General features: G+C 43.8%; 2 long non-coding RNA genes across 2 annotated transcripts; both read right to left on the bottom strand.

The window, feature by feature from the left end:
* Positions 1–768: 768 nt before the first annotated feature.
* Positions 769–2,276, bottom strand: LOC130520983 (uncharacterized). Its single transcript, XR_008949140.1, has 3 exons — positions 2,090–2,276; positions 995–1,167; positions 769–884 (listed from the first exon to the last, which is right to left on the bottom strand). It is a non-coding gene; the product is annotated as an uncharacterized LOC130520983 (long non-coding RNA).
* Positions 2,277–4,529: 2,253 nt separating this feature from the next.
* On the bottom strand, positions 4,530–8,170 carry LOC130520984 (uncharacterized). Its single transcript, XR_008949141.1, has 4 exons — positions 7,939–8,170; positions 6,292–6,458; positions 5,599–5,699; positions 4,530–4,677 (listed from the first exon to the last, which is right to left on the bottom strand). It is a non-coding gene; the product is annotated as an uncharacterized LOC130520984 (long non-coding RNA).
* Between the last annotated feature and the right edge of the window lie 2,904 nt (positions 8,171–11,074).

Consider the following 11,074-nt stretch of genomic DNA (forward strand, 5'->3'; position numbering starts at 1 on the left):
CCCCTTTAAGAGGGAGGCAGGTTTGGGCTTCTGGCTGGAATGAAGCCACCTAAGATGAGAATGACTGCAGGCTTTCGGTACCAAGGTTTAACAGGGGCTCACTTCACACTTGGGCTTTTCTCTTTTTTGGGATGGCTTTTCTCAGGAGAGAAGGGGCATGGCACACTGCAGCAGCTTTCTTTTTGGGTTTCTAGTTTTCCTTCTGATCTTTAAAAGACAGGAAGAACCATTTTTGATTGGTCTGAATGTTTGGGCGGTTTTGTGGCCAGCCTAAAATAAAACAAGACAAATCTACAACTGATACTTCCTTTCTAGTCATTGATGACCATCCTCACATGGGACAGATTTCCACAACCAATTTAATACTGCAAATCTGTCCTGTGTGGTCTTTTTTCTGAGAACTGTAACACTACGTTTATAACAAAGATCAAACATGTAAACAGTTATTGTCTAACTAGTTACACCTGGGAAAGTACTGGATCATCTCTGACTGACCTGAGAGTCTCCAGCTCACAGAGAGGATCCTGGAGAAAACACAGAGCAGCTTCACTGCTGGATCCTTCAGCTGGTTCGATCCAGGTCCAGTCCTCAGATGGGAGGGATTGGACCTCAGCGCCGAGCCAGAGAGACACAGCATCTCTGATAACCTGCAGTGTGACCTGACCATTTGGCACTTCACATGATCAATTCCAGAAATGAATGGAGGGGACTGACCTGAGAGTCTCCAGCTTCCAGCGGATCCTGGAGAAAACCACAGAGCAGCTCACTCTGGATCCTCCAGCTGGTTCTGACTCAGGTCCAGAACCCTCAGATGGGAGGGATTGGACCACAGCGCCGAGGCCAGAGAGTCACAGCTGGTCTCTGATAAACTGCAGCACTCCAGCCTGGAAAAAGAATAAATGGGGCAAATAAAAACACATTTCTAAATCTGAAAATGAAGAGAAAAGCAGAAAATGTAAAGAAATTTAGAAAAGACCAACAGAGGCCTCCTGACCTGAGCGTCTCCAGTCTGCAGTTTGGATGCATCATTGCAGAAGACAGTAACTTTACTGCATCTGTCAGGCTTTGGTTCTGCTTAAGCTCAGCTCCCGTAGATGAGAAGGGTTTGACGTCATTGCTGAGGGCACAACTTCCCAATGACTCTTTGAAAGAAAACTACCAGACAGTCTGTTGTGTATGAAACAAAAATAGTGAGTCAAACTTTGGGATTTCTAATCAACTTATCTGAGAATCTACCTCAACACAAATGTAGCTCATTTCCTGGAAAAGCTAAATTCAACACCGTAGAGCAACAGTTTGAACGACCATCAGATCTGAAATGCAACTGAATTATTCTCAACATTTGTCTTATTTTAGAACAGCTCATAATTACTCAATATTTAAAATGATTAGAGCAAATGGTTTAAAGAAACGTGCATCTTTTTATCTGTCTATCGGCTCTTTGGATATTTTGCATTTCATCCAATTTGTACGATGGTGCGTCAAGTCTTAATTCAGCGATCCGATCGATGACATCAGAGTCTCTGGTTGCATCGATTGCCCTCAGCTTCTGTTCTATCTGCCTGTTTCCCTTCAAATCATTTTCACTGCACCTTTTGTTGCTAGTGATGAAGTTGCCACCTAACGGGTGTGGAAAGGCTCAAACAACTTTGTGGGTCACATAAAGGCTCCAAACGGAACCGCCACAAAGACCTAAAACACCCATTTAAACCAACGAGGCCGGCTGTTTTTACGTTGAACAAATGAAGCAAAATAGTCACGTGTCATTAGTTAAAATGTGTTTTTCTGTCGTTAGAATACGATGTATACAAACAAACAAAAGTGATTTAATGACATGACAGTAATTTCATGATAGTCAGTTAACTTGTGGCTCCTATTATTCCTGCCTTATGTTGGTTTGTCTGGATTGACCTTTGAACTTATATCCAGCCAGTGTTGAACATTTCTGGATGAATTGTTGTTGTTTTTAATTTATGGACTGTGGAGATAAAGAATTGAAGGAATGACCACTGGAGGGGGTATTGCTACCTGACATGATCCACTCGCTTGATTTAAACGCCGATGTCCGGCCCCAAAAATCTTTACTTACACGACCTTCCTGCAGTTCCTCACAGCTGGAATCAGGCGACGTCGTCCCTCCTCTGAGGTGTTGTACTGCAGCAGGTTCAGCTCATCCAGAACCTCCTCTGACATCTGCAGCAGGTAGGCCAGAGCTGAACAGTGGATCACTGACAGTCTCCTCTCTGATATCTCCCCTGACTTCAGGAACTCTTGGATCTCCTGATGGACTGACTGATCCTTCATCTCATCAGACAGTGGAAGAGTTGTGCTTGTCTGGGGAGATTTCACACTGTTCACCTCCTTCAGGTGTTGAGGACCTTCTGGATGGTTCTGGGTGGGATCTGATCCCAGTCCACCCAAGATCCTCTGATTGGACTCCAGAGAGAGACCATGAAGGAAGCGAACAAACAAGTCAGGTGGCCATTTTTACTTGAGAGGTAGTGCTCCTGAGGAAGTCACCTGTGATGGTTCGTTTGGGATGGTCGGTGCTGTTCTCCATTCCAACAGTCCCACCAAGGATCCTGATTGGACTAAGACCAGAGAGAGACCATAGGAAGCGAACAACAAGTCAAAGTGCCATGTGCCATTTGCTCACTTTATCAAGAGATTAGCTGGAGTGAGTTATCATTCACCAACACAAATCGTACATGTTTGTTCAGAATGATTAACGCTTTCTGTTCCCTGTCTGGACTGTAGTAACACGGCACTGACTGTGCTGTAGACGGCAGCCAGAAACTCCTGAATGCTCAGATGAACAAAGCAGTAGACTGATTTCTGGAAGATCACACTCTCTCTCTTGAAGATCTCTGTACAAACTCCTGAGTACCCGAACCGACACCTCGGAGACGTCCAGTCCACATCGCTCCAGGTCTTCTGAGTAGAACATGATGTTTCTTTCTCCAGATGTTTAAACGCCAGCCGACCCAACTTCAGAAGGAGTTCTTTATCAGCCTCAGTCAGTTCCTCTGGTCTCTGCTTTCCTCCATACTTCTGCTTCTTCCTCTTTATCTGAACCCTCAGGAAGTGTGAGTAGAGGTCAGTCAGGGTTTTGGGCAGCTCTCCTCTCTGGTCTCTGGTCATCATGTCCTCCAGAACTATAGCAGTGATCCAGCAGAAAACTGGGATCAGACACATGATGTGGAGGCTCCTGGAGGCCTTGATGTGTGAGATGATTCTCTTGGACAGATCTTCATCACTGAACCTCCTCCTGAAGTACTCCTCCTTTGGGAGTCAGTGAAGCCTCGTACTTCTGTGATCCTGTCAACACACGAGGGAGGAATCTGATAGGCTGCTGCAGGTCTGGAGGTGATCCAGATGAGAGCTGAGGGAAGCAGGTTCCCCTGGATGGGTTCACCAGGAGCACGTCAACGGACGATACTTGTGTGACATCAGAGATGACCTGATGCTTGTTGAAATCCAGTGAAAATCTGCTTTCATCCAGGCCATCAAAGATGAACAGAAGTTTCCAGACAGTCAGATCTTCTGCTCTGATCTTCTGTAATGTTGGATGGAAAACATGAAGCAGTGAGAGAGAAGAGTGTGCTGCTCATCTCTGATCAAGTTCAGCTCCCTGCATGAGAGCGGAAGCACCAGACTGATGTCTTGGTTCTCCAAACCTTCTGCCCAGTCCAGACTGAACTTCTGCACTGAGAAGGTTTTTCCAACGCCGGCGACACCGTTGGTCAGAACCACTCTGATGTGTCTCTGTTGCTCAGATAAGACTTTGAAGATGTCCTGGCACTTGATTGGAGTGTCCTGGATGTTCTTCTTGGAGGTTCTCTCAAGCTGTCTCACCTCATGTGTGTGTCCACCTCCTCACTTTGTCCCTCAGTGATGTAGAGCTCAGTGTAGATCTTGTTCAGCAGGGTTCCACTTCCTGCTTCATGAGTTCCTTCAGTCACATGTTCACATCTTCTCTTCAGACTGATCTTATGACCTTCTATCACCTCCTGCAGTTCACCACCTCTGAAACAAACAATCTTTTAAATCCTTTAAATTGTCATCTACAGCAGTAACACAGATGTCCTCAACTGGAAAATATTCTGTCATGTTTGAATGATAGAAGCAACAGTCGGGTAATGACCCATCTCACTGTCAGTTTGAAATGTTATGTCTTCTTATGTACACCTATTCTTTTATTTCATGGGTTTCAATGTAATTTAGTCTATAACAACCATTTCCATGTCTTCCAAGAGTTTGCTTGGACTAAACAGCTGGTAAAAGCTGGATGATATTTAGAAAAACACATCAAACCTTCTCCAAACACATCATACTCAGCAGACCCATTGTCCTGTAAAGGTCACCTGCCTTCAACTCTTTAACACTTTCCAGAACTAAATGACTAAATGTTGCTAAATACTGTCTAAGCATTTAGGAAGGTCTTCAGAGGGTCCAGGGGGTCCAGTGGAACCAAACAAGAGCTCTCTGGATCTTCTCTTGCACATTGTAAATACACAAGTGTTCCTTTATTCCGACCCAAAAGTATCTTATAAATACAAATGTACGAGCTTACGTGAGACGCTGTTGTTCAGGTCGGCGGTCTGCAGTTCAGTTCTCCGTTTCTTTTCACCCTCGGGACAGGAGGAATCTCCAATGGAAGCAGACCGTTTCTGACAGCTGTCAAAAATGGGAATAGTGGTATACATGTCTACTGGGCGTTAGCAACGCCTAAGAAAGGCTGCGTTCACTTCTACTTTCAGTTTGCTCTGACAGTTGAAGATTGAATGAACACTGAGCAAAAAATATAAAGTTATTTACGTTCTAACAAGCTCGTTTAGTTGGAGAAAAGTGTATTTGATCTAAGTGTTTAGTGGCTTTTCCTCATTGTGAATTTATGTTAAAAATAAAAGTGCCAAATCAGGAATATAAACTCATAGAATAGAACAAAAGTTCTCCATTTATGCTCCAAATACAGTCGTCTGGTCTCTGAAACTGATCATTAAATAGCACAGAGGTCACGCGTATTCAAAGCTTATTTCAACCATTTAGAAATGAATGATATTGTTGTCTATGGGTTTATTAGAACCAGGAGCCTTAAAAATAGACTTTTTAATGAATTTTCATGACATGTGGTGGAACAGTGTGGCAGACAAGCTGCACAGACCTGCCATGTCTTACCCATCCGTATCTAAATGGAGAGCTGGAGCACTCTGCAATGATGGATATTGTTGGGAAACTTTAAAATATATGCCTAGGAATTTTTGTGAGATGATGTTAACCCATGTAGGAGAAATGACCAGTTAAAACACAAGCAATTTTCAGTTTTAAAAGATTTATCACACTAAAATTAACATGGGAGTTAATGGGAGCGAACGCCTGACATGTTAGTGCACCGTTTCATTTTAAGGACCTGATGAATTTCATTTTTCACGATAGTAGAGGCTAATACCTACAAAATGATGTTTTGTGTGGTTGTGAAATGTTCTAAGGCAGAGTTATGTGGTTCAGAAAACCTTACTTTAAAGGTGAGCCTTGAGGTCTGATACCGAAGTTTAAAGGGTGCCACACAAACACATCATCACGCTTTAGTTTTCTTACATTTTCTCTGAACTTCTGAAGTCTATTATTCATGTTTGGAGTGGTCACTCTTCAGGGACACACAGCTGGACACTGTGGACTCTGCTCTGTCCTCGTCCATCCTGAGGAAACATCAGAAATAGTGATGAGACTGTGATGAAGGTAAATAATCTGTAGAGGTTGGAGCTAAATAATCCCAATTCACTGCATTTTTATCAAACAGGAACATTTCTAATCCATTCTGAATAACAACTGAATCAATAAATCAATGATGTCTCTGTATCATTTTCATGTTTTCAGAGTTGAAGCTGCTTTTTTTAACTGTTCCCTGCAGTGAGAAAAGAACTGGCACCTTTTCCAGCCCCTCATCCTGCAGCACTGAATGTGCTCTAAAGTTCTTTCCAGAGCAAACGTCTCTGCACTTGCAGCAACATGTTGTAGTCATGGATCCGTGAGGAGAACCGGATACAGGAAACGCCCCCACTTTGATCCCACAAAACCAACGGTGGTCCGGCAACGACGGGGACGCTGGTCCATTGGGCCCGACAACACTGGTTTTCCACAGGCCAACATGGTGAAAGGACTGTGCACCGTTTCATTTTAAGGACCTGATGAATTTCATTTTTCACGATAGTAGAGGCTAATACCCACAAAATGATGTTTTGTGTGGTTGTGAAATGTTCTAAGGCAGAGTTGTGGTTCAGAAAACCTTACTTTAAAGGTGAGCCTTGAGGTCCAATACTGATGTTTATAGGGTGGTCTTTGGACCTGTCGCTGTTCATGGAGACACAGCTGGCACTACGGACTTTGCTCTCTCTTCCTCTTCCATCACACATTCGCTCATTTTTAAACGTGAGTCTAAACGGTTAAGCAGGAACAGTCTGCTGACACAGAAAAGAAGATTAAGAACATGATTCTCAGCATGAAGACAAGCAGAGGTCTGTCCAATGACGTATTGTCGGCTCATTCACATCAAAATCTATAATATGATGTCACCCTCTACATCATACAGGCCACATATATATTGGGAAAAAGTTTTGGGACATCTTAAAAGTTTACACCATGTTAAATATAAAATAGTTGTGTTAAAAATGTTTCTCCTGGGTGTTTCAAAAGGTGCGGTGGCATTAGACGGACGCACACAAATACAAATTAAATCATTTTTGATCTGGTTATGGTTTACAAGAAAACCTAAATTCTTTCAAGATGTCAGTTCTCAACATTAAATTCAACAAATAAGATGAGAATGCATTCAAAACTAAACAGAAATACGTCATCACATCATCAAAGTGGGTCAAATGCAGCATCATCTTCTGTCATCTCAGACAGGACTCCAAGAAGAGGATCTTCATTTTCAACAACGCACCTTGACATCTCATCATGGCTCGTCTGTCAGATTACAAGCAGCTTTTTTGATCAGGCGCATCATGTTTCTCCCGAACACATGATGGTGCTGGAAAAAACATTTGTAGCCTGACCTAGAGGTCAAAACTCTGCATGGCGTGCACAACTACTAGTTGCAGCTGGTGGTTGTGGCGGAGGAGATCCCAAACATATCTAGCAAGCTTGTTTTGGAGCAGAGCTTGTCCACCACCTCTGACCCCACTCATCACAGAAGTCCCACCATATCCATGGCCAGGTGTGTTGGCAGCATTGGAGCCAGCCTCAGGAAAAAGGTGTGTCAATATCTCAGAAGTGATGCATCAAGTTGACACAACCCAACAGAAGTCAAGCAACCCAACATGCTGAATAGAATAGATGACACACAGCAAAGGGCAAAAAACACCCAATTCTGCTCGGACTAATCTGATCTGACCACATGTACAGGACCAAAAATATCAAAACACCATGGGTTTAGGTTTCCTTTCGTTTTCTTGACTGCTTCATTCAAAACAGAACACATTTCATAAATCCATAATAACAAATTCATATTCCACAAAGACCCAGTTGTTAAAACAATAAAATGGAATGCCTTGATCTCTCCCTCTTTACATACTCTCCTTTTTTAAATAAAGGATTGATTGTCCCCCTGGTGGAGGGACAAAGAGAGGAGGCTACAACTGTCGCGTTTGTGTCCTCTTTCCGTGGATTTTTCCACTAACTGCTAATCATATCGTCGACTTATTGTGAGTATTAAAATGTGCTTCCTCAACCTCTAAAATGTTGGCTCAGGGTTAGCGGAAAACGCAGTTAGAGGAAACACGGTACAAGGTTTGATCATCCGTCACAACATTCCCGTCGACCAGCCGCAATGTGCGTCCGAAACACGCGCACGCTCATTGCGAACACGCAGCTTATTAAGCCGCATCTCGCAGCGGAACATTGATTCGAGACGACAGCAGTGAAAGAACCAAATGCTACCTGAATATTAGAGGTTTTCCATCAGGGCTCGGTCACTCAAGATGGAGCCCGAAGTTGAGAACTTTCACTTTCGCTTCTTCTTCCTCTACACGTCACGTGTTCGTGGTTGGATCGCGTCATATCCAGCACAAGCGCCTCTCTTCAGAACAATTTGGTCCACGTTTTAACTGAAATACTGGGAAACAACTGGAGTTCGTCTGACAGATGTTCATTTTTGGGTGCGGAATCAAACTGTGTCAACTGTGTTTTTATTAGATTGCAATAAATCCTATAACATTGAACAGACTGACTAAAGTCAAATGAGCTGTGGTTCCCACCGATAGCCGTCATTCTGATGGGTTTTTGCTGGCTGCAGCTGAAATATTCCAATGCTCCATGTCACAGAGACAGTAAATACTAAACCCTAAAGATTCTGAAGGCATGATGTAAAATAGTAACGTATAATACAGACATTTGAAGAGACAATTAAGAGAATGTTTCCATGCTTATAAGAGCGGCCGAGGAGCCATTTAGAACTTTATAAAGATGCTTGTGTGATACCAGGAACTAATTTAACTTCAAGGCGAAGCTGCTTCTGCTTTGTCGACCATCGACTGATCTCCTGAAAGTCCACCAGCGCTTTTTAAAAACTGAATTTTTCATCTATGGAGGGAGTAGACGGCAGATGTTTCCACAGATGCTCTTCACCAGTGGTCAGTGAGTGATGCAGCAGATGAGCGGGAGTTGACTGGCTTCAACCAGCTACTGTCTCCACCTCAGGTCCAGTTCTCTGAGATGGGAGGGATTGGACCTCAGCGCCGAGGCCAGAGAGCCACAGCTGAGCTCTGATAAGCTGCAGTCCCATAATCTAAATAAAGAAGGGAAACTTTTATAAGGTTATAAGTGAAACCAGTATTAATCTGAAAGGATAATCAAAGGCATGATCTGTAAATATTTAATTTAGTTACAGGTTAAAAAAATGAGAGTAATATGTAATTACCACAATTCCAACCTCTCAGGTTTGCACTGTTCCAAAGGAGAATATATATTGTTCTGGCCCTCACTCTTCCCAGGTTCTCCCACCTCTTTCCCTCCCATCTCATCATGGAGATCCATCTCACCTGTGGCTCATCTTTAAAGGCACAACCTGTCTGAGATGACTTCCTGTCTCCCTCACCATCTCCCTCCTCGTTGGCTGGTGTCTACCAGGCACCCTCACCTAGTTTTGTCTAATTTTGGTTACCATCTGTCGGCTTTTTCATTGTCCTTAAATCAATTTATCATGAATAAGTGGTCCCCGTGTGGCCCTCCCTCCTGAAGGAACTGGGCACAACACACACACTCAGAAAGTGTGAGGACCCTCGGATGGAATAATGGACATTTTTGAGAATGGTGTTTACCTCAGAGTTTCCAGTTGGCAGTTTGGAAAGTGGAGAAAACCACAGAGCAGCTTCACTCCTGGATCCTGCAGCTGGTTCCAACTCAGGTCCAGTTTTCTGAGATGGGAGGGATTGGACCTCAGCGCCGAGGCCAGAGAGCCACAGCTGATCTCTGATAAACTGCAGTATTCTAATCTGAAAAATGCAGGATGAGGTTATACGGTGCAGGTCTGCATGTTATCTGCGTCAGTACTAAACCTACGTTAGTTCTTAGTTGGGTCAAACCTGAATTCACGATATTCCAAGGAATTTTTTTAATGTGGTGCATCACAGCAGTGTTGAGAACAGCCTCACTTCACCATCTTAGCAGCTGGTATATAGGTAGAAAAATGAAGACTGACCTGAGCCCCTCCAGTTTACAGTTTGGACTCTCCAGTCCAGAACAGAGCCGCTTCACTCCTGAATCCTGCAACGTGTTGGAGCTCAGGTCCAGAACCCTCAGATGGGAGAGGTTGGACTTCAGAGCTGAGGCCACAGAATCACAGCTGGTCTCTGATAAACTGCAGCCCAATAGGCTAAAATAACAATTATTTTGAGAGAAGACAAATAAAATCACATGTAGCAGAGCGGCTTATCTGCCGTATGTTCCATTTTGGGTTCTTTCAGGGCGGTTGGACAAGATCTACACCGTATGTAAAGTGTGTGTGGGTCAAAATACCTTCCAAGTTTGTGAGACCACATTTCTCAATAGCACTCAACTCTTGTCAGGAGTTGGGACAAAGCGACCCACTCCTGACAGCTTGTGGGCGATGCTGCAGCGACCCTGCAATCCCTACACTCTCTGGTGAAACCAATCAAAGGTTTTAGACACTGCTGGATGCTGGAAGGGTGGCTATAGTCTGGACGCATCGTTCCCCTGACTGCACATTTCTCCAACAATGATTGGCAGCTGGTGTCACTTGTTCTCCAGGTGAGAGAAGGAAAGAGAGCCCCCCCACAGTGTGTTTGATTGCCCCACTGCAAGCTCAATGCTGCCAGAAAACATTGCAGGAGCATCAATTCCCATCAGGGCATCAACAAGGACCTCAGGAAAAGGTGCAGCTGCGACCTACTAGAGACAAGCACACTGAGCTGAGATTCAAAGCCCTCTCCTCCCAAGAGAAGAGCTTGTTTGTTGGAGGCTCTTCTGGGCGATACCTGGTGCCACAGCTCCAGCTCAGCCCGTCTCTGGAGCTGAGGTGGAGCTTAGCAAGTTTCATGGTTCTCCACCACTTCCTCTCGCTGAGGACCTTCTCAGCTGGTGGTTTCTGCTCCACCTTCCAAGTTGAGCAGGTGATACTTCTGCATTCCTGCCACCAGTGTCTCTGCAGAAAGAGTCTTCTCTACTGTTTTATATTAGACTATAGAAAATTAGGATTTTTGGTTGATGTCTTAGATGTTGTTGACGAAGAGCAGGTTTTTCTTTAATAACATAGAAAGATTCGATGAGAAGAGCAAATGTATTATTTTATGAGCTACTTCCACTACTATTATATACACATACTTCCATATTGTCTTAGATTGCAAGCTGCATTTATTGCATCGTTCATAGAAAGTCATATTTGTGAGGAGAAAAACTCAAATAAGGTGTTTGGGTGGTTTGTGGCCAGCCTAAAATAAAACAAGACAAATCTACAACTGATACTTCCTTTCTAGTCATTGATGACCATCCTCACATGGGACAGATTTCCACAACCAATTAATACTGCAAATCTGTCCTGTGTGGTCTTTTTTCAGAG

This window comes from Takifugu flavidus, unplaced genomic scaffold, assembly GCF_003711565.1.
Source record: "Takifugu flavidus isolate HTHZ2018 unplaced genomic scaffold, ASM371156v2 ctg624, whole genome shotgun sequence".
In the NCBI taxonomy this organism is placed as follows: Eukaryota; Metazoa; Chordata; class Actinopteri; order Tetraodontiformes; family Tetraodontidae; genus Takifugu; species Takifugu flavidus.